The 25,029-nt window shown below is 39.9% G+C and overlaps 1 protein-coding gene across 5 annotated transcripts in view; it reads right to left on the bottom strand.

Moving 5' to 3' along the window:
• Nucleotides 1-25,029, bottom strand: part of rbm47 (RNA binding motif protein 47) — a 202,406-nt gene that overhangs the window by 141,047 nt on the left and 36,330 nt on the right. The window contains exon 1 of one of the 5 annotated variants that reach the window (XM_072252824.1): nucleotides 10,302-10,485. The exons of 2 other annotated variants lie outside the window; for them this stretch is intronic. The gene's annotated coding sequence lies outside the window, so the exon portion shown is untranslated. Of the gene's footprint in view, nucleotides 1-9,176; nucleotides 9,944-10,190; nucleotides 10,212-10,301; nucleotides 10,486-25,029 lie in introns of those variants that run through there. 2 more of the 5 variants (XM_072252826.1, XM_072252822.1) reach the window with 2 other exon arrangements.

Here is a 25,029-nt window from a genome sequence, read left to right as displayed (position 1 = left end):
ATGTGACAATGGCTTGTGAATAACGAAAGAAACAGAATGGTAGTGGTACTGTACTTGGTATGATTGTTCCATGTTTCTGCTTGTTACTTTCAGAAGGTAGTATATTGACAGTTCAGGTGACTGACCCTAACCCTAATCCTGAATTCATCGTACAATTAGAGATCAAGTCATCTCAAGCAATTTAAGCAGTCTTTGCAAGAGGTTGATGCAGCATCAGGACCAGAAGAGAGCAGCATCAAAGAAATGAAATGGAGTACAGTTGAAGGGAATGAAGTATCTAACGGGAGGGAGAGCAGAAAAAAATGATAAAGGCATTTGTAGTGCAAGATGCCATTATTATCTTCAGCATTGAAATCTCAGGAAATGGATGGAACAGTAGACATTGGTCCTCATAATTCAAAGAAAAAGTGGATAAAACAATAGTTGGAAAGAATATTGGATAGTGATAGCGTGTTGAATGGGAAGTTTTTTTTTACAAGCGAGAAGATCTTTCACTGGCAAGGTCAGCATTTGTTGCTCATCCCCAACTACCATTGAGAATTTGGTGATGAATTGTCTTCCTGAATTACTACAGTCCATCTGGTAAAGACACTACAGAATTCCAGGATTTAGATGTAGTTGACATAAAGGATATTTCTATCTTGTTGGTAACAGTTTCCATAACCCATTGACACTAAAGATACACTAATTGTCCTTAGCCCACCATCTTCACAAATCCAAATTAGGGATGACTATATCCTGTAAAACGTAGTAAATACACATTTTCCTGGTATCAAACAGGTTGACACCAATATCACTGAAGATGAATGAGAATAATTATTTGTGATGGGTGGATAGGTATCACTGTAAAGGGTTTGGCCTTAAATAATCCTTGGTTACTTTCCTATTGAAGTAGACCTGTATGTTGTTTATTTAAACACCACAATTATCCTATAATGCTGTTATGCTGTTAAAACCACCAACTACAAACGTTTGTAACTTAGGAATGCTTTACAGTTGTAACCTAATATTTATCTTTCGTTCAGCACCACGGACCACTCCCATTCACAACTCTCACTCTTTACAAATCAAACTGCTAGATTAGATGCTAAAGATCTGATAATATAGCCCTGCTGGGACTGAAAATAATACTCCTACTATTCTGTAATTCAAAAAAAGTATTTTCTTCATTTCCAGTAAGCATACTATGGGAAATGTTTTTGGATTACAGAATAAGTATGAAGTCATACAATGTGATTTAGGTTATTAATGTGGCAATTTAATTTACTTAAAGTAAAAAATAAACACTTTCTGAAGATCGATATAGCAGATTCCACTGGATCTCATTACTTAACAGCTCTTCAGATTTTGACATGGAAAAGATTTGCAGGGGTGGAGTTGTAGAGGAAGGAAATTAAAGCCATCTTTGGTTCCTAGCTTCAAGGCTTGCAAGACTATAAGGTACCAGCACTATTCACCTCCAGACCCCTGATTAAACTGATGGTAACCAATTCAAAGATCAAGGCTGGAGTTGGTGAAGGTTGGTGTTGGCACTGCAATAGATCACATTTTGGGGTCTGTTAGGGTAGCATGAAGCTGTTAGAATTGATGCCAAATCAGGACCAGGGATGGTGTTTTGTTTGGCTGACCAGTGATTGGTGCCCTGTTCTGGTGAAGTTACAGATGTGGACATCCACTGCGGAGTTCAGGGTATCAGGAAGGAGTATTGGCAGGGTCAATGATCAGAGAATAGCAGTGCCTATAAACTCAGGGCGTTCAGGAAATCAGTGATTAGGAGTTCAGAGCATTGTGTGAGTAGGGAAGTTTAGGGATCAGTGGTTGAGGAGTTGGGCATTTGGTAATGATGAGCTACAGCTAGAGGGTGGAGTCAGAGGGTGATACAGGGTAGGAGGGGTGGGGGTGATTGATTATTTGTGGGTTAGAAATGATCCCAATCACCTGATGCATTGGCATAGCTGTTCTGGACATGACAAACAACAGTCACTGTCTAAAATAATGTGGACCAATTTCCCTGACAATGCTTACTGAACCTGTAATAACATCATCTGATTTGGGCCAGGTTCTAAAATCATGGAGACATGTAAGTGAAACTTATACTGCGAAGAGCTGATCAAATTTCTGGAGTGAACGAGGAACTGCTTATTAACTTCAGGAGGAGCAAACCAGAGGTCCATCAGCCAGCCCTCACCAAGGGATCAGAAGTGGAGAGGAGAAGCAACTTTAAATTCCTCAGAGGATCAGTCCTGGGCCCAGCACATAATTGCAATTACAAAGAAAGCACCGCAGCACCTCTACTTCCTTAGAAGTTTGTGGACATTCAGCATGACATCTAAAACTTCAAAGTTCAAAGTAATTTAATTATGAAAGTACATATGTATCACCATATACAACCCTGAGATTCATTTTCTTGCAGGCATACTCCGTAAATCCAGGAACAATAACAGAATCAATGAAAGATGGTACCTAACAGGATGGACAACCAACCAATGTACAAAAAAAAAGCAATGAAGTGTGTAAATACAAAAGAGAGAAGAAAATAAATAAATAAGCAATAAATATCAAGAACATGAGATGAAAAGTCCTTGAAAGTGAGCCCATTGGTTATGGGAACAGTTCAGTAATGGGGCAAGTGAAGTTCAATGAAGTAATCTGCACTAATTCAAGAGCCTGATGGTTGAGGGTTAATAACTTTGACAAACATTAGAGATGTGTGGTGGAGAGTATATTGATTTGTTGTATCATAGCCTGGTGTAGAAACATCAATGTCCTTGAATGGAAAATCCTACAAAAAGTACTGGATACGGCCCTACCCATTATGGGTAAAGCCCTCCCTACCATTGCGCATATCTACATGGAGCGCTGTTGCAGGAAAGTAGCATCCATCATCAGGGACCCCACACCACCCGGATCACAATCTCTTCTCACTGTTGCCATTTGGAACAAGGTACAAGAGTGTCAAGACTCATACCACCCGGCTGACGAACAGTTTTTACCTGTCAACCATCAGGCTCTTTGAATCATTGGAGATAACTTCACTCAACTTCACTTGTCCTGTAACTGGACTGTTCTCACAAACAATGGACTTACTGTCAAGGACTCTTCACCTCATGTTCTCCATACTTATTGTTTATTTATTTATTTATATTATTTCCTTTTTCTTTCATATTTGCACAGTTTGTTGCTTTTTGCACATTGGTTGTTTTTCTGCCCTATTGGATGTGATCTCTCATTGATTCAATATGGTTCTTAGATTTACTGAATATGCCTACTAGAAAATGAATCTCAGGGTGGTATATGGTGACATAAGTGTGTTTTGATCATAAATTTACTTTGAACCTTGAATATTTCAAAAATTTTTGTTATCAAGTTTCATTTTGGATAAAGTGCTTTCACATTGAAATAATCAGCACTACAGGATCCAGTTTCTAGGCTGATAAACTTGCCCAGCAAATTGTTAAGATTGAGATTCAGTCACTCTACCACTGGTTTGCTGCCTCCACATTGGATTACGCAGGTGGGAGGGAGAGGAACAAGGGGACTCAGGAGCACCAAACACTGCAAGTTTTTGATACAGATTTGTAAAACATAAAACAAGAAAACCAAAGTCTAGAGCTTATTTCCAAAAGGACATTATTGAAAAGTGGTGCAGTGATGTTGAACCCGAATCAGAATTTGGTTGCATTACACTAAAAGTACAGCATACATTTCTGTTCACCATATTATAACATGGATATAGAAGCAGTGGATGGAGACATGGAAAATTAATAATGATGATACAATCAGGAAAAAAAATATAAACACACTGGACAACTTTACCTATGACAAAAGAAGATTGACTAATATAGATTTTTAAATAATGAAAAGCTTTGATAGAGAATATGAACAGATCATTTAGTAATGAAATTTTCTACTTGTGGAGAATATCATTACTGTACTAGAGATCATGGATATGAGAACTTGATTGCCCATACTGTGGTTGAAGCAAATAGTGCCAAAACATTTAAGGGAAGTCTTGAACTAAAGTTTATATTGATAGATTGGAAAAGGTTCAAATGCTCCATTAATGCTGGAAATAGACTGAATGGGATAAATGGAATGTTTCTGAATGTAATAAACGATTCAGTTTTATTAAGTCATCTGATGTTCAGTTGTTCATGAAACATGTTGGTACTGGATTTCTGTAGGCATTCCTCTGCCTTTATACATGTGACTGTTCTACCTTTGTCAAATAACTGAGCAATTGTTCACCCCTGGTATTCAATTTTAACATGAAGTATTTTTGCTCTGTTAGCTTGATTCAAATACAGGACCAAAGAAAATTGGTAAACAGCCTTTTAAAGTGAAATTCTTAACTTTAACTGAATCCTGCTTCTATTGAACACCTTTGCTGTGACTGTACCATAACAATGAAAAGTCTCCTTGCCTAACATCAGTCAATGCCCTTGAATGAATTTTATTCCACTAATGATAACTAACTTCTGCTGCATTTAAAACAGTGTGATGATGTGGATTCATTACCTCTGCAAGCTGAAAACTGGTGAAATATTCATTTGGTCAAGTAGAACCCACAAAAAGAGAAACAGAGTTAACATTTCAAGTCCATGATCTTTAATAAGTTTTGATGAAAGATCATGCCTTGAAGCATTAAGAGATTATTGTCCTGAAACAGTCCCTCTTTCTATCTATCCACTGAGTATTTCTCTCATTTTGTAATTTTATTTCAGATTCACATATACACGGTCTGGGTCCACGGATAGTGATCAGAAGCTTGCTTCTCCTTTCTTAGTCCCAAAGATAAGGCCCTTCTCATTTGAAACTGTGCCCACAGAACAGAGAAAGTAGCAATAAGCTTATTGTGCCTGGAGTCATCTAGTGACCTCCCTTTGGAATGGACCTATCTGGTGACAGTTGAGGTTTAGTCATTTAAAATACCCAAATCAGAAAGTGTTGGTGATTACTGGTTTCCTTATGTGAAAAATGGCCAGTTGATAAAGATGTCAGGGGTTGCCCTTTGAAGCTACACTTCAGAATGCGACAGAAAATATATAGGATGAAAAGAGGAATGAATGACAGTGGAGGATATTTTAGTTGGATCACATACTTATTTTGAAGCAAATTCATCTAACCCAAAAAATTAACCAACATTTTAATTTTAACCAAGATCAGGATCCCACAGCCAAATATATTTCACTAAATAAACAATAGGATTTGTCCCTTTTTGAAGTAGTAGGTTATTGTTGTTCTACTGTTTGAACTTTTCAAATATGAAAATAAGACAGCACAGTTTTCGTGAAAGTGATAATCTAAAGTATTGAGGTCACTGACAAACGAAAACTAAGAGGTCAAGACTGTTTTCAACAGATAAAAAGCCAAAGCTTTAGGGTGTCTTGTGAGCACCTGTTAGGAGAAGATTTTGCACCTTCAACTTCCTTGTGCTTTCTAAATCTCTCATTTGTCGGACTTACAAAGGCCATGTTATTTTCGTGAGCCCAACAGAAGACGTGCCTCATTTTGACAGGGTTCAGGTACACCAAGAAATGTTTTTGTTCATAAAGAAATTTACGGTTGCATAGAAACTTGAGAAGTTAATTATAATTTTACTTCCTTGTCTCTCCCTTCTCTTCTATGAATTAGTTATTCAACTGACAAAATGAAATATGAATACTGACTTAACTGAGTGGGAAGGAATTACTATGTGGAAGGAGTTGCACTTCAGATTTGTTAAAAGGGCACCATCTGTCTGAAGAGATATTTTGTAATCATAGTAACATTTCTACTATTTTGCAGTAGAATATGAACTCATAAATGGCTATAACACGACTGTCGCCAGATAGAAGTTTGAGTGTGGGATTCAACATGGTATTGTTTAAATATCGGTTCACTCACAGAAGCGAGGCATGGAAGGGCAATAAAGCCTCTGAACGATCCATTATTACTAAGACCATAGGAGGACATGAAACAGTGTAAATTACCAAAAGCCTACTAAAATTTCAATGTTTGTCTCACTGACCAATCACAAAGCAATCATTGCTGAGAGGAAAATTGCAACAAAGAATTTGCTTTAATTTGCTCTGTCAAAGTTAGACCTCTTGAGAAGAAAATCAAAACTTAAGCACGAATGCTACTATCTCCCTGACGGAATGTCAAGATTCTATTCCGTTACTCCGGCTCTCCCACAATGCCAGCCAGAATGAAAAAACTAATTAGTCTCTTTTATTAAAAACCTCATTCACATTGATCTCCAGTTAAAGTGCTATTTTCATACCAGCATCCTATTGTCTTATTTATGCAAAATAGTCAAATTGTCCCTACCAGAATTGTATGAAATGACAGTTCTTGAATAAATGCAGGCAAGCCGTCATGCAAGTTGCTCACCTAAGACTGGTCTGAAACATAAAAGAAATCTAACTTGCATCCGCTCATTATGATTGACTGATTCTGGGTGGCACACTATACAAAAACACATGCAATTACCCTATTAGTTCACTGGGCTCGCATTGGCTGGTCTTGCAACAAAGCTCCAAATAATTTAATCGTTGTTCCAATCTGTACAATCTGGCCAATGGCATAAATTAGAACTGGAAATGATCTCCCTTCCCACACCTCATGGTTTGATTTCATTGCTTGCTTTTGCTCTCCAATATCTCAGCAATCAAACTCAATAGCATCAACAGATTATTCATTTCTAGACAAGATCTACCATGCACTGTATGCTCCATGTGTCCAATTAATGCGACCCATTAAACAGACATTTCCTTCCCGTTTTTCTCCCCAGGTAGCAGCTTGCAATCAATAGTAGTTAGAATTTGCTAATAACTTGGTACTATTACCTCATATAACTGCAAAGATTCTGCTGAAAGGTGGCTGAATTTCTTTTCCTTTTCATTCATAATAAGGAAACAATTTCCAAAAAAAGATATTCTTAAATGGTCATTTCTATATGTTAATTTCTACTTTTTTGATAACTCCTTCCACATTTTAGTGTCACATGTATTAGATAGTGGAAGCTTGCTGTGGATGAGAGAGGCAACAGTATACACCTTTCTTTTAAGAAGTAAAAGGGAATATTTCCAAATAGGAATTTTCAAAAATCACTTCTTTCAACATGCCACTTTAGTTCCCCATTGTCAATATTTCTTAGGAATATATTTTGGTTTTAAATTATGCATTTGTATCTGTAAAAGTAAACATGATGATGAATATAAGAAGGCACTGATGAATATTTAGTACATCAAAATAATTTCTTTGTATTTATTTTGAAGTATTCTTGAGGTGGCAGGTGAAGTCTCCCGATTTAGGGCCTAAATACAAATTGATGTATTTTAGCTAACCACCACTGTTGCTTTACAATGCTCAGAATAAATTTGTTGAAGTCACAGATTAATGAGTCAGAAAGTATACCCTTAGTGTCCTGTGGGTGTTTTAGAATTTTCGTTGCTACTGGCTTCCGTTTTGCTTTGCAACATCATTCCACTTTTTAATTGCGGCAGATATTTGAGTTTTATATCATTGACAAAACAGGTTATTCATGGCATAAGGAAATTAAAGAATAATTAGCCTCACTCTTCCCCCGAAGAGAGATTTCAAAAGATATTAAGGGAAGTTAAAGTATTAAATACGTGGAATACTCTCCCAATATGCTCACAAGCAATCCGTCTTTTTATAGCTGTGCATGTTGAGGCTCCTGTGTTGTCACATTGGGTGAGCCAGGACACTGAACTCAGAAATTTAAATACAACTGGGAGTTCAACTTCAATTCAATGCTACGACAGGAGTTTCCTAGCAATTGTGAAATCTGGTGGTGAAAAGAGGTGCCAGCTCCACAATATTCAACAGTGTCCTCGTGGGCCAGGAATTGGCCTTTAAGGAAGTATTTGGCCTCCCTTCTTCCAAACTTGCATCACTACTTTATTGTGCTCTGATGTAAAATCTAATTATAATCAAAAACAAAATGTTATTCTAGAGAATTGAATGGTTTTAGTTAATGGGTTCCTTCAGTTCCATTAACAGCAATTATTTTCAGCAACATTGTAAGCATCTATCCAATTTTTCAGAACATGCCTCAGGGAATCACCGGAGTAAAGTTTTGCCAAAGCTGTCCACATTTAAGTTGCACTCCAATGTCCCAGCTGAGCTTTGATGAAATGCCTTATTCCCATCTTTAGTGAAGGTGGCGAAAGGTAATTTAAAATGATATGTAAAAATCAGACTGCATCTTTACAGCAAAAGGGCCAAGAAACATGATGGAAGTTCAGTTTTAGTTTCTGTAGAGAATAATTATTTTATGACAGTTCTGAGAATTGTCCCATCTGAAATGTTAACATTCTTGATGAGACCCCAGTGTAAATGGATCTTATTTTCAGCCTTCTCTGTTCAGATTAAATTTTCTGACATTATTTGATCTCTCACTAAATGATGCTATTCAGATAAAGTAAGAATGAATTGAGGGGTTCAGGCTGAGGCAATTGTTTGTCAAATAGACTATTTGTGCTATTACTTACTCAGTGTACACTGTTACTTTGTTGTTATAAGGTGCAAAGAAATCTGGTGCTCTAGCATGGTCTATCCAGATTGCTGTGGCAAACAGCCTCTGGTCCTGAAATACCTTTCAAGTTCTTCGAACAAACCTCATAATACTAAGGTTATCCTTTAAGGCCTTTTAAAGTAATTTTTCTTATTTATTTGTTAATTCCTTTTTTTTAAAAGCTTTGTTATCATTAGATTATTTATACCTAGGTATTTGATTCTGGATTGTACACTGTTATCTATGGTTAAATACAGGATCATGATTACTATCACTAAAACCTCTAAGATTCCCAACTGTAGAGCTGTTCACTTTTTTCTCCCATCAGCCTTGATGTGATCTAATCTTTACCTTGCTTACTCAGTAACTGCACCATATGGGCTTGTTTACCGATACTGTATATAAAAACTGTGAAACACAGCAGTTGCTCATTAATTCCCATGTAGACAACAAAACTAATATTTTTAAGTCAAAAAGTTATTTTTAAAATAGTTTTCCATTTCTACAAAGCCTCTGGTGTAGGAGGTGGTGCTTTAATTTAGAGTGAGTTTTAAACCTCTACGAGTGTATTTGTGTAAAAAAATGACCATGGCATTGATTATTGAAAACAAAACATAAAGAAGAGAAATAATAAGCAAGAATCTTGACCTACCTCCTTTTAGATTTAAGGCCTCAGATGGTAATTGCTTGTTTCTTCATCGTGCTTAGTGGGAAGTGCAAAGGGTCTGGCAGCATACTCACATTTTCATGATCTATCTCAGCAAGGAGTGGCCAGAAACTCCTTCTAGTGCTATTTATTACGGTTAATTTTTTTCTATCTTCCTTCTTCGTATGTGTAAACTTTTTCAAAACGACACTGAGACCATCAAAAATGTAACCAAGCTTTGGGAAACTCACAATTAGACTCAGTTAATCTAAAATACCTGACTCTCACTGACCTAAGCTGCACATTCCATAGGAGCTAAATAGAGCTCAGAAACTCCAGCACTCTGAGGAAAAAATCCTAGCTAGTCTTAGAGTATGAGGCATTATTCCCTTAAAGCTTGTTTTCAGCCCACTTATGGCTGTTCAGCAAAAAGCTGACAGCTTTTTTTTGGTAGCCCAAACTAAGATTGTGAGTTTAAACTCGCAATTTGTTTAGTTTCACCCTTTTGCTCTTCTGGTTTCCTTTCTTCTCAAACAAGTTTTTGTCTTGTAATGCCCTTCCCCTAAAGTCACCAAACCAGAATTTTGCTGCAACACTGGCAACTTCCCGTAAACCTAAAATGAAATTTTATCCTGTTCACTAAGCCCTTATTGGCTTAAAGCCAGCCTAACATTCCATTTGAGGTAGGAGCACAGATATCTACCTTTTCTCATGCTTATAAAGACTTAAAAAAGATCAATTGTACAAGAAACTCTGGGCATTAGGAGTTTATTAATCATGGTAGGCCAGAATTGCAAAGGCAACCTGTTACTCTGAGAAAACTCCGGAGTTACAATGGTGTGCTGTAGGCGGAGAATACACACAGACTTAACCACAATGCAAAGAAAAAAAAATGCAGATTTAAGAATGCACCTGTTAGCACTAACATACTGAAAATTCTTGAAGAAATCGTTTAGTTCCAGCCAATAATTTAATAACTAACTAACTTAACTATATATAAAAAACGTAGGGACATCTTACCTGGAATACTGTCGGAACTCAGTTTAGCTGAATTTTTAAAAGAGAAAGGTGACGTGTTATGTTAACTTGACTGACAAGAATTTTCAGCAGAGAATTGCTGAGCTCACTTACCTGGGGCAAAATGCTGAAAGTAGCAAGGTACATCGCTAGGAGAGACCCATGACCTTTCTGATGTATTCATAACAACACACCGGTTGTGAACAGGTGGCAGAACAGGTGACAAGAATTCTTACCCCTTTTTTCAGTCAAGTGCCGAGAAATTACTGAGATGAGAAAATTGAACTAGCAAAAGGAAAAGTAATGTGTTCCCAGTATCTTCCTTGTTTTGACCTGTCTACGTAAGCAAATTAAAAAACCTAGGAACAGATTGTTCCCGCCTTCTGTTTCACAGAAGCTACCTCAGGAAGGGCTAAAGCATTATGTCAAATTGAATTGAAGTTTATAGTAAACTGCACTATCCAATCAGAATCTACTTTGTTGCTTCCGATCAAACCGTTTGGAACAGAAATTTGATAATCCAATAAAAAAAGAGGCATATTTTAAAATCCCTATTTACTTTGTGATACATAAGCAGGCTTAGATTTCAAGTAGTTTTGGGACCATAACAAATAGGAGAGGAAGGAAACAATGCCTCTGAATAGAATATTCTTATTGGTTATGTAAGCTCAGTACCAGTCACGCCACCAAATAAATCGCATACAGGGCTTGCCCAGAATTCAGCTCTGTATCCAACTTAACATTGCTTCTGTATCTCCATAACATTCTGATTTAGAATTTTTTGATCCCCAAAGTTTCTTCCTTTGTCCCTTGTATCATCGCTCTGGGTTTTTTTGTGGGCTTACACTTTCTATTCTTCTGATTACCTGGATCAATAGTTACAAAGCTTTCAGTAATTGAACAAAAATCAATTTTCATTACAAATTGCTTTTCAAAACCACTGCACTGCCCAAAGCACTTTACAGTCAAAGAAGTACATGGGAAATGTAGGCCCTCTTGCCACAGGGCAAAGTGCTGTCATCATTTATACTCAATATGATCCTACAAACGTCTTTGGGGTAAACTGACAAATGGTGGATTAGAGATTTGTCACAAAAAATTGAAGCAGGAATGAGGTATTTGGCCCCTCAATTGTGTCGCAGGATTCTGTATTATTACGAGAGATTATTTTACATACTTCATGCCACTTTATCGCACCAATCAAATACAGTCTGATTCCCCCAATTATATAGAAACATGGATTGAATGTACTCAGTGACTGAGATTCTAAAGCCCTCTAGGGTAGAGAATTCTGAAGAATATTACTTCCTCAGTGAAGAAATTTCATTTCAGTCTTGTACAGTGAGCCCAGGTTCTAAGCATCACAGACAAGGGAAACATCAGCTCTACATCTATAATGTATCGCTGGTAATAGGTCTGCACATTTCCAAGAGATCTCATCCCACTCTATTAAAATTCATTAATGAGCAATGTCAATTCTGTGCTAACTTTTTGAACGTGAACCTTCCAGTTTACCAAGCAGGAAACCCATGCTCATTCTAAGCTGCAAAAGCATCACTGTCATACTGGCAAAAAGTCATTGGATCCAGGACTATGCCTGAAAATCTTATTACCCTCAGCATATGCAGTTAAGGGAGCAAACACACAGCAAGAGTGGTTTGCTCAAAGGCGGAACCTTGTCTAAATGCCCATAAAGGGATTGTTGCAACAAGGTTAGGTTTCAATTTACTGTATGTTTCCTATAATATAAAACCATATAACTATTGATTCTCTATATGAAAATAAGCTGTATTCAAAATAAAAAAATATTTACAAGAATAAATCATAATGCCTTTTCATAATTACATTCATAGACAAGGTGTTAAGTAGTGTTCAATTACATTTCTTAAAATCGATAGCATTGTGGCTCCCTGCGGTGGTACACCACTTCAATAACTGAGGGGCTTCCTCACCCAACACGGACCCTTCTCTCCGGTAGTAGAAGAAGCCTATACTGTGGTCCTTCCGCAGAGAACCCTTGCGGAAGCTTCACCTTGCTTCAGTGCATGGAATGTGCCAGTCAGCAGTATTCCTCTACCGATGTTTTGAAGTGCTGGTAGGCCAAAGCGTCTCTTTCACTGAGATGATTATCTTCCAGCAGCACTTGACGTCTGTCCCTGGGAACAGCTTTCTGCCCGGGGAGCTCTCTGTCACGCAGCTGCTCGGGATGAACCATGACACAGTCCCTTACATCCTTCTCCACACCCTCTTCGCAAAGCGACAGTCCACAAAGAGGTGAGAGACCATCTCATCGTCACTACCAACTTCTCGAGGGGGGAGCAGTGCACAGTGGGAGTGACATTCCATGCCAGCCAAGCAAGTTCATGGAGCCTTCTGGTAAGATCTGGTGATGAGGCATTCTGCCAGATGGTCAGGACAGTATGCTATGTAACTACTGATGCACACCACACAAATGCCACCTGTGACATCACCCACCACAGGTATTCATTCTTCACGTTAAAGTTCAAGTTCACATTTATTACCATTCAGTCATAAGTATATATACGGCTAAATGAAACGACATTCCTCGGGATCCAAGGTGCAATACACGGTATATAAATCACTTACAGAACATAAAATGATATTAACACAATAATATTAATAGTTAAAAAAGTATTCTGCAGGTGTACAAGTTGACATAAAGTGCATACAAAGTACTATAGTATTACTGTTAGTGGAATCATAAATAATGGTAGCAGGCTTTTCAGAAGTCTCACAGCCTGGGAGAAGAAGCTGTTACCTCGCCTAACAGTCCTTGTTCTTATACCTTCTACCTGATGGTAGGAGGTCAAGAGGTTGTGGGATCGATGGGAGGAGTCCTTGACAAAGCTGAGGGCTCTGCGAATGCAGGGCTCCTAGTGTATGTCCTGTATAAGGGGGAGAGACAGAGACCCTGATGATTCTCTCAGCAGTCCTCACAATCCATTGCAGATGTGAGGGAAACACCTCTGCTTCACAAGTCCCATGTAGTCCGAGGCAACCCGGATGTACAACTGCCACTTTACCAAGATCTGTTCATTATTATTCCTGGGCATTCCTTTGACTCTGTTGTCCTTTAAGGACATCCTTGAAAAGCAGCGTCAGATTCCAAATGTATATTGAGAAAAATTTCCTGTGAATTATCATAGCCTCTTTTAACCCCTCCACTATGCCTTATAGCCACTTTATGTGCCCAATATGCAATAATTGAGGAGAAGAAATTTACTCAAGTATTGAAGTATCATTTTTCTTTGGTCACACTTACAAACTCTGCTCCAAGCCAAGATTCTATCTCTCTGTCATATAAATGTCTGAAACAATGTCATGAATAAGACCAGAACACACTTCCATAATATCACCCAACTATGCTGCTCCCTCAACTCACCTGATTACTAAAAACTCTTATTCATGTCTTTGTTGCCTCTGGACATAGGTACTTCAACAACACCTCATTCTACATAAGGAAAAAAAAAACTGATGTTATAATTATGAAAGAGAAACAGAAAGCGCCAGATATACTCTATTAATAAGAGAGGAGAGTGGACTATGGGAGAAAGAGAAGGAGGAGGGGCATCACAGGGAGGTGGTAAGCAATTGAGAAGAGGTAAGAGGCCAGAGTGGGAAATAGAAGAAGGCAGGGGGGAGGAAAACAATACCGGAAGGAGAAATTTACGTTCATGCCATCAAGTTGGAGGTTGGAGGCAGAATATGAGATGTTGCTCCTCCACCCTGAGAGTGGCAGAAGAGGACGTCGTGGACTGACATGTCAGAACGGAGATGGGGATAGGAATTTAAATGGTTGTCCGCCGGGAAATTCCACTTGATATGGATGGAGCAGAGATGCTTGACAAAGCAATTTAAAACACAGCTGCCTATGTCCTAACTCGCACTTCCAAATTCATCCACAACTCTATTCCTATTACAAAACAAGACAGAGCAGGTGACAGAAGTGTGGGTAACGGTACACTCTATACTGTATCTAGTGATCATAATTCCATTAGTTTCAAGATAATTATGGAGAAGTATAGGACTGATCCGCAGGTCGAGATTCTAAATTGGAAAAAGGAAAATCTTGATGGCATCAGAAAGGTTCTGCCAGTTGTGGAATGGGCAGGCAAGAGAAAATCTGCAGATGCTGGAAATCCAAGCAACACACACAAAATGCTGGAAGAACTCAGCAGGCCAGGCAGCGTCTATGGAAAAAAGTACAAGTCAACACTTCAGGCCGAGACCCTTCAGCAGGACTGGAGAAAAGAAGATGAGGAGTGGACTTAAAAGGTGGGGGAAGGGGAGAGGGAAACACAAAGGGATAAGTGAAACTGAAAGGGGGATGGATGAAGTAAAGAGCTGGGAAGTTGATTGGTGAAAGAGATACAGGGCTGGAGAAGGGGGAATCTGATAGGAGAGGACAGAAGGCCATGGAAGAAAGAAGAGGGGGGAGGAGCACCAGAGGGAAGCGATGGGCAGGGAAGGAGATAAGGTGAGAGATGGAAAAGGGGAGGGAATGGTGAAGAAGGTGGGGGTGGGGTGGGGGGTATTACCGGAAGTTTGAGAAATCGATGTTCAAGCCATCAGGTTGGAGGCTACCCAGACAGAATATAAGGTGTTTTTCTCCAACATGAGTATGGTCTCATCATGACAGTAGAGAAGGCAATGGATAGATATATCGGAATGGGGGTGGTAAGTGGAATTAAAGTGGGTGGCCACGGGCAGATGGAGCATAGGTGAATTAAAATGGGTTGACTGTACCTTTTTCCATAGATGCTGCCTGGCCTGCTGAGTTCTTCCAGCACTTTGTGGGGATTGGGACAGGTTGTTTTCTAGCAAAGGCATGCTTGGTAGGTGGGAGGTCTTTCAAAATTAAGTATTGAGATTAAAGACTTTGTATGTTGCTGTTAGAATAAAAGGCAATGATAACAAGTCTAGGAAATCTTTATTTTTAGGAGTAATAAGGCCTTGGTTAAGATGAGGAAGGAAGTGCAAAGCAACAGGCAGCAAGGAGCAAATGAGGCGCTTGAGGAGTATGAGAAATGTAAAAAAACACTTAAGAAGGAAATCAGGAGGGCTAAAAGAAGGCAAGAGATTGCTCTGGTAGACAAGGTGAAGGAGAATCACAAGTGGTTTCACTGATATAATAAGAGTAAAACAATAGCAAGGGACAAAATTGGTCCACTTGAAGATCGGCAAGGTTCTCTATGCATGGAGCTGAAAGAGGGTGAGGACATTTTAAATGGATGTTTTGCATCTGTATTTATTCAGCAGATGGGCACAGAGTCTATAAAACTAGAGCAAAACAGTAGTGAGAATATGGACCTTGTCTGGATTTCAGAAAATAGAACGTAGAATAGTACAGCATAGTACAGGCCCTTCGGCCCACAATGTTATACCGGCCTTTAAACCCTGCTTCCCATATAACCCCCCACCTTAAATTCCTCCATATACCTGTCTAGTAGTCTCAAGAGGAGGTACTTGCTGCCTTGAGGCAAGTTAGGTTGGGTAAGTCCCTAGGACCTGACAAGGTGTCCCCTCAGACCTTGTGAGAGGCCAGCGAAGAAATTGCAGTGGCTCTGGCAGAGGTATTTAGAACGTCCTTAACCATGGTCGAGGTGCTAGAGGACTGGAGTATAACTAATGTTGTTTCCTTGTTCAGGAATGACTCTAAGAATAAGCCGGGAAATTTTAGGCCAGTGAACTTGACATCAGCAATGTATAAATTATTGGAAGGTATTTTAACAGACAGGATATATAGTGAGTATATGGATGGACAGGGCCTGACTAGAAATAGTTAGCATGGTTTTGTGCGTGGTAGGTTATGCTTAATCAATTGTATGGAGTTTTTCAAGGAGGTTGCCAAGAAAGTTGATGAATGAAGGCAGTAAATGACATTTACATGGACTTTAGCAAGGCCTTTGACAAAGTCCCACATAGGAAGCAGGTCCAGACAGTCCAGTTGCTTGGCATTCAGGATGAAGATGTAAAGTGGATTCAACATTGACTCAGTGGGAGGAGCCAGAAAGTGACAGTAGATGGTTGTCTCTTTGACTAGAGGACTAGAGTGATGTGCCACAGGGGTCGGTGCTGGGTCCATTGTTGTTTGTCATCTATATTCATGATTTGGATGATGATGTGATAAACAGGATTAGTAAATATGTGGATGACACCAAGGTGTGGGGCATAATAGACAGCCAGCAAGGCTATCAAAGCTTGCAGTGGGATCTGGACCAGTTGGAAAATGGACTGAAAATTGGAAGATGGAATTTAATGCAAACAAGTGCGAGGTATTGCACTTTGAGAGGACAGACCAGAATAGGATACATATGTGACTGCTAGGGCAATGAGTTGTGTGGTAGAATAAAGAGTTTTGGGAATACAGATCCTCTAATTCCTTGACAGTAGTGTCAGAGGTGGATAGGGTCATGACACAATGGCATTCATAAATCAGATTACTGAGTACAGGAGTTGAGATGTTATGTTGAATTTGTATAAGATGTTGATGTGTCGAAATTTGGAGTACTGTGTGCAGATCCGGTCACCTACCTACAGGAACGATATCAAAAAGATTGAAACAGAACAAAGAAAATTTACAAGACTTTTTTCCCCTGGTGTGCAGGAGAGGAGGGGTGATTTGATAGAGATATATTATATGAGGAGGGATATAGATAGAGTAAATGCAAGCAAGCTTTTTTCCACTGAAATTGGGTGAAGCTAGAAGTAGATACCATGGGTTAAGAGTGAAATGTGAAATATATAAGGGGAATCTGAGGTGGTGCGAGTGTGGGACATGCATCCAGTAGAAGTGGTGGAGTTGGGTTTGATTGCAACTTTTAAGAGAAGTTTGGATAAGTACATGGATGGGAGGATTAGAGGGTTATAGTCCAGGTTCAGGTTGATGGCACTAGGCAGAAAAACAGCTTGGCATGGACTAGATGAGGTGAAGGGCCTCTTTCTGTGCTCTAGTATTCTATGACACTATGACTCCAGTGCTGTATTGGTTTCTGATTATGGAACAATTCATTTGAAAAATATTTGCTTTCAAATCCCTCCATAGTCTAGTCCCTCCAAACAGCTACAATCTCTCCGAACTTTACAAAGATTCAGATTTCTGCAGTTCTCCTATTCTGGGTTCTTCATCATCTCCAAGTATTTAATACCTCTGGTTATAGCAGTCATGTTTTCAGCTGCCAACATCATAAGCTCTTGAGCTCCTTCCTCATACCTCTTTTTCCTACAAAATAGTCTATGTCTTTGACCTATCTTTTCACCATTGGCTAATTTTGCTTCAAAATGCACATGATGTGCCTTGAGATAATTTACAATGTTGAAAACATTACGTACCTAGCAGCCCATGAGCCTCTGCAGCCAGCACATCATTCTCTAGAACTACCGCAATAGGAATCCTATCACAAAGCACATCTTTACCTACATCCCTCCCACATCTCCTCTTTCTGCAGGGATCGCGCCCCCTGCGATTCCCTTGTCCATTTGTTCCTCCCCACTAATCTCCCTCCTGACACTTATCCCTACAAGCACACAAAGTGCTACCCCTATTCATTCACCTCCTCTCTCACCTCCACCCAGGGTCCCAAACAGTCCTTAGGTGAGGCAACACTTCACCTGCAAATCTGCTGGAGTCACCTATTGTAGCTGGTGCTCCCAATGTGCCTTCCTCTGCACTGATGAAACGCATTGTAAATTGGGAGACTGCTTCATCAAGCACCCCCGCTCCACCTGCGAAAAGTGGACCTTCCTGGTGGCCAACATTTTAATTCCCATTCTGACACATTGGTCCAGGGCCTCCTCTTGTGCCAAGATGAGGCCACCCTCAGGGTGGAGAAGCAACATCTTATATTCCATCTGTGTAACCTCCAACCTGATTGCATGAATATCGATTTCTTCTTCCACTAAAATTTTCCCCTCCCCCTCCCCTCTTCTTCTATTCACCACTTTGGCCTGTTACCTCCTCTCACCTGCCTGTCACCTTGCCCTGCTCCTCCCCTTTCTCCTATGCTCCACTCTCCTCTCCTGTCAGATTCCTTCATCTCCAGTCCCTTTAACTCTTCTACTCACCTGCCTTCACCTATCACCTTGTTGCTATCCTTCTGCCCCTTCTCCACCTCTATTCTGGTGTCTCACCCCTTCCTTTCCAGTCCTGAAGGAGGGTCTCGACATGAAATGTTGACTGTTTGTTCATTTCCATAGATGCTGCCTGACCTGCTGAATTCCTCCAGCATCTTGGGTATGTTGCTTTGGATTTCCAGCATCTGCAGAATTTCTTGTGTTTAGTACGTAAATGCTTGTTGTTGAGTCTACTGCCAAGACTTTCTAAAACCCCACAATGTGTCAGCACATGATGATACTTGGTGCTATTACAAATTATCAAAGTGAAAAAATTAATGAAAATAGTTTTATAAAGCTATAGTGCCCATGGTATAAGAATAGTATAATAAATATATAATATTTCTTATGTTAAAAACTTAAGATTCCTACAGTAGGTAATAGATATAAATCTAAAATTATATAAGTCTCAAATATCACAGGCACAATAACTGATGCACAGCAAAATGGCTGATCTTTGATGGGCCAATAGTGGAGATGTTACAAATGGCTTCAGTGCCACAGGACGGAGTTGAAATATTAATCAATATTCTGTTTCCTGGATGATATTCATTGCAAACACCAAGTGTGTGGAAATTGAGTCTGTCTTTTTGTTTCTTGCAGCTAGCATGCTGTAGTCCCAATGTAAATCATATCACAGCAAGTTAGGATAATAGTGTCACCAACATTGTTGCTTGCAAAGTCATACCATGGAGAGATGTCCCATGCACTGGCATGATGCACCCATCAAAGTTTGTGGAACAGTGGTACTGTGTCAGGATGGAGAAGTCTAGGGAATGAGCAATGTTGACAACGTTGAGGTCTCAGGATATCAGGTCAAACATGGGCAGGGGAAACCTATATTGATTACCAGCCTCTCAAGAGTGAGCACCCCTGTATGTATGCAAATGACATTCATTCCTATGCCTTCTCTAGAGAAAGTGTCCTTGCATTTCTTACAAAAGATTTTTTTTCACAGAACAGCCTTATGAGCTGCATGGAATTTAATCTTGCAAGTCCTCAAAAGCCTTTTCAGATAAATGTCTATCACTTTCATGACATTGCCAGGAACTACACAGCAACTTTTGCAATATAGGTCAGCCATTAAAGAAACACTTGGTCTGCAGGTGTGGGTTATTTAAAAGAAAATGGAGACATGTAACAGGCCTTTTTGAATGGGAATATGTCAGTTTCATGTCCTTCTTTCCACAGAAATGCTGAACCTTAACTGTATTGTACTCTTCGGAAACGTCTATGACCATAACCAGTACAGATTAAACTAAGTAAACAAAATATATTAAAATCTTTTAAATTATAATTGTTTCATCCACAAAACACAACAAATGTTTACATTGCTCAGTCTGTTTATACCCATGAAGATTTTAATGTGAAAATATGAACTAATTTCTGGATGTTATTCTATTGTGAAATTATATAACCCGATTTACAAAAGGATTGCATAATTGAAGCATTTCAGTCAGCAAAAGTTTGAAAGTGGAAGTGTCTTCCGCAGGGATCGTTCCCTCCATCGTTCACTTGTCCATTCATCCCACCCCACCAAACTCCCTCCTGGCTCTTCTCCCTGCAAGCCACCCAAGTGCCACACCTGTCCATTCATCTCCTCCCTCACCTCCATTCAAGGCCTCAAACAGTCCTTCGAGATAAGGCAACACTTCACCTGCGGATCTGCTGGGGTGTCTATTGTGTCCAGTGCTCCCAATGCAGCCTCCTCTACATTGGTGAGATCCATCATAAATTAGGTGACTGCTTTGTTGAGTACCTCTGCTCCATCCGTCAAAAGTGGAATTTCCTGGTGGTAAGATATTTTAGTTCCCATTCCCATTCCAACATGTTGGTCCATGCCCTTCTCTTAAGCCAAGATGAGGCAACCATCAGGGTGTGAAAGCAACACCTATATTCCGTCTGGGTAGTTTCCAACCTGATGGCATGAATATTGAATGCTGCTTCCGGTAAGTTTTGCCCTCTCCCCCTCCCCTCTTCTATTCCCCACTCTGGCCTTTTATCTCTCCTACCTGCCTATCATCTTTCCCCAGGTCCCCTCTTCCTTCACTTTCTTCTATGGTCCACTCTCCTCTACTACCAGATTCCTTCTTCACCAGCCCTTTACCTTTCCCACCCACCTGGTTTCACCTATCACCTTCTAGCTCGTTCCTTCCCCTCCCCCCACCTTTGTATTCTGGTGTCTTCCCCCTTCCTTTTCAGTCCTGAAGAAGGGTCTCGGCCCGAAAGGTCAACTGTTTATTCATTTCCATAAATGCTGCCTGACCTGCTCAGTTCCTCCAACATTTTGTGTGTGTTGCTATGGTATCTTATAATGTATTGCAATGAGTAGAGTTGACTACTACTCTTTATAGTGAGAAAAGAGGAACCTAAAATAAACAGATGTTTCTCAAAGTGTCATTGGTGTTATGGTGAAAATTTGTAAATTGAAGAATACAAATAATGCTAGAGGCTGGTCATCTGTTTATTGGGTTTAATAAGATAACTTTGTAATCACGCTCTTGTATAGAACAGAGGGAAGCCATTTGTGTTTGTGGCAGTCATATTTAATTGTTGTTGTTGAGTGCCATTGAGTCATTGTCAACTCATGGCGACCCTATGGATAGCATAATTCTCCATAGGTTTTTGTGGCAAGGTACAGAAGTAGGTTGCCAGGCCTTTTTTCTGCACAGGTACTATTGCTGCCCAGGTTGGGACCCAGCCGGATTCGAACACATGACCATTCCCCTTGAAGTCCATTGCTGATGCCACTATACCACCAGCTGGCCCAGATATAATTAGGCCTTTACTATTTCTTCTTTTAAAGGGCAATCTCCATATTTTATGCAAATATAGGTTAAAAATATATATACTTAATAACAAATTATAAACCTTGGGAACATGGAAAAATCATAAGGATGCCATGAAAAACACTATAAGACCATAAGAAGTAAGAGCAGAATTAGCCCATTCAGCCCATCGAGTCTGCTCTGCCATTCCATCATGGCCGATCCTGGATCCCACTTAACCTCATACACCTGCCTTCTCGTCATATCTTCTAATGCCTTGACCGATCAGGAACATATCAACTTCTGCCTTAAATATACCCACGGACTTGGACTCCACCGCAGTCTGTGGCAGAGCATTACACAGATTCACTATTCTCTGGCTAAAAATTCCTCCTTACCTCTGTTCTAAAAGGTCACCCTTCAGTTTTGAGGCTGTGCACACTGGTTTCGGTTACTACCACCAGCGGAAACATTCTCTCCACATCCACTCTATCTAGTCCCTTCATCGTTTGGTAGTTATCAATGAGATGCCCACACATTCTTCTAAGTTCCAGTGAGGACAGGTCCAAAGCTGCAAGCTGTCCTCATATGTTAACCCCTTCATTCCCAGAATCATCCTTGTGAACCTCCTGGAAACATAGAAAATAGGTGCAGGAGTAGGGCATTCGGCCCTTCGAGCCTGCACTGCCATTCAGTATGATCATGGCTAATCATCCAACTCAGAACCCTGCACCAGCCTTCCCTCCATACCCCCTGATCCCTTTAGTCACAAGGGCCATATCTAACTCCCTCTTAAATATAGTCAATGAACTGGCCTCAACTGTTTCCTGTGGCAGAGAATTCCACAGATTCAGCACTCTCCGTGTGAAGAAGTTTTTCCTCATCTCCCCTTTATCCTTAAACTGTGACCCCTCGTTTTGGACTTCCCCTGCATCTAGCCTGTCCAATCCCTTTAGGATTTTATACGTTTCAATAAGATCCCCCCTCAATCTTCTAAATTCCATAGAGTATAAGCCTAGTCGATCCAGTCTTTCATCATATGAAAGTCCTGCCATCCCAGGAATCAATCTGGTGAACCTTCTCTGTACTCCCTCTATGGCAAGAATGTCTTTCCTCGGATTAGGGGACCAAAACTGCACACAATACTCCAGGTGTGGTCTCACCAAGGCCTTATACAACTTCAGTAGTACCTCCCTGCTCCTGTACTTGAATCCTCTTGCTAGGAATGCCAGCATACCATTCGCCTTTTTCACTGCCTGCTGTACCTGCATGCCCACTTTCAATGACTAGTGTATAATGACACCCAGGTCTCGTTGCACCTCCCCTTTTTCTAATCGGTCACCATTCAGATAATAATCTGTTTTCCTGTTTTTGCCACCAAAGTGGATAACCTCACATTTATCCACATTAAATTGCATCTGCCATGAATTTGCCCACTTCCACATTAAATCCTCTGGACTCTCTCCAATAACAACACATTCTTTCTGAAATATGTGGCCAAAAACTGTTGATAATACTCCAAGTGCGGCCTGATGAGTGTTTTATAAAGCCATAGCATTATCTTCTTGCTTTTATATTCTATTCCTTTTGAAATAAATGCCAACATTGCATTTGCCTTCTTTACCACAGACACAACCTGTAAATTAACCTTCTGGGAGTCTTGCATGAGGACGCCTAAGTCTATCTGCACCTCTGATGTTTGAACCTTCTCCCCACTTAGATAATGGTCCGCACTATTGTTCCTTTTAACAAAATGCATTATCATACATTTCGCAACACTATATTCCATCTGCCACCTTTTAGCCCATTCTTCCAATTTGTCTAAGTCCTACTGCAATCGCATTGCTTCCTCAACACTATCTATCCCTCCAACTATCTTCTTATCATCCACAAACTTTGCCACAAAGCCATCAATTCCATTATCCAGGTCTCTGACAATGTGAAAAGTAACAGTCCCAATACTGACCCCTGAGGAACACCACTAGTCAATGGCAGCCAGCCAGAAGAGGCCCCTTTTATTCTCACTTGCTGCCTCCTGCCTGTCAACCATTCCTCTAGCCATGCCAGTATCTTTCCTGTAACACCATAGGATTTTATCTTGCTAAGCAATCTCATGTGTGGCACTTTATCAAATGCCTTCTGAAAATCCAATTAAATGACATCCACTGCCTCTCTCTTGTCCACCCTGCTTGTTACATCCTCGAAGAACTCTAACAAATTTGTCAGGCAAGATTCCCCTTTACAGAAATTACGTTGACTTTGACTTATTTTAACATTAGACCCCCAAGGACCCCAAAACCTCATCCTTAATAACAGACTCCAACATTTTCCCAAACACTAAGGTTAGGCTAACTGGCCTATAATTTCCTTTCTTTTGCCTTCCTTCCTTCTTAAAGAGTGGTGTGACATTTGCAATCTTCCAGTCCTCCGAGACCATGCCAGAATCAAGTGATTCTTGAAAGATCATACTTATACTTCTCCCTCTCAAACTGCAGTATGGAAGGGGAGAAAGAAAAGAAAATACTGGGCTGTAACTGCACCAAATATGAAATAAATTTGAAAATTCAAGTTCCATCAATTATGATAAAAAAAATTACCACAGATTCATACCAAGTGCTCAAATCAGATCGTCGACTCTCTGCACTGATAAAGAGCCTGTGACTCATTCACAATCTGTTCTCAGTTAAATCACAACTAATCTGAAGAAAACAGAAGGAATAGTTGAGGTCTGAAATTAAATAACATCAGCATTTACGTCCGAAAGGCTCAGCAGAAAAACAAGGTACTAAGGTCCGACAAACAGGTTATCTCAAAAACTGACAGAGATTACAATATGCAATTACTTTTCCTGAATTAATTCTGACTGAGGCAGAGCACCAAAGTCATCTGCTAGTTTAGGCTGTTGCTTTCTCCAGTAGGCAATAGGCATGCTGTTGATTTGCTTATCTTCTCTTCAAGGGATGTATTTCATAGATGACCTGCACCAGTTTAAACCACTTTGCACAAATTAAAGCTAACCTGCCCCTCTTAAAAGTCAGGCCTGCTATGGCTAGAGCCAGTGCTGACAGGTATTCTATGTACATCTGAAGGTGACCTGACAGGAATTTACTGATACAACAAACATGAGAGAGCTGGCTCCTTGGTTTTCCAATATTTCACTAGAAGACCTTGGTTTAAAAAGTGGAGAAGTAAAGACACAAAGATCTTCCAAAAGCCAGGAGACACTGCAGATACATTTCTCAAATGTAGCAGAAGAAGATGGTCATAGAAGCAAATGCTAGGGTTCAAACACTGAAGACCTGATTGCAGTTCCACACAAAGAATAGTGATCTGACATACAATCAAAATTAGTGATTTCAGTTAAGCATAACTTCCCACCAATTGAACCCCAACTCTCAAGCATTGCTGAATGAATTCAATGACTTACAGTTTCATCTGGACTTATACAAAACATCCTTCTTCTTAAGCACTCACTTGGGTTGTGGATGATTTTGCAGATTTTCAGGTGGTCAATGAGGGCAATGAGGGAAATGCTAAAACTCCAGCAAAACCTCATACACTTAACAATGCGGTAGACATCAAATTGACAATTCAAATCTTGCACACACCACCAGCTAGTAAATATGACAGCTAACAAAAACATGTTGATGGCATTCATGATTAAATATATTTCTCTTTCTCTGATGGCAAATAATTGCGGGCACAAACAATAAAGTGAGGTGAAGATGCAACATCCTGCCTTCGTTAGGCGCTGGTTCTTACTATTATTGAAGTGGGAGTGACTAGTGTTTGAGTTAGAACAATGGAAAATGATAATATTCTTGTGTAATATTCAGTCTCACATCCTACTTCTCCCTGAGCTTTGATCCTCTTCTAACTTAGGCTGCAGATGTTGTAAGCATCCACTTCTTCCATTCCCCCCACCCTCCTCAACAAAACTG

Source organism: Mobula birostris, chromosome 3 (assembly GCF_030028105.1).
Source record: "Mobula birostris isolate sMobBir1 chromosome 3, sMobBir1.hap1, whole genome shotgun sequence".
NCBI classification, from domain to species: domain Eukaryota; kingdom Metazoa; phylum Chordata; class Chondrichthyes; order Myliobatiformes; family Myliobatidae; genus Mobula; species Mobula birostris.
This window is presented reverse-complemented; position numbering and strand designations above follow the sequence as displayed.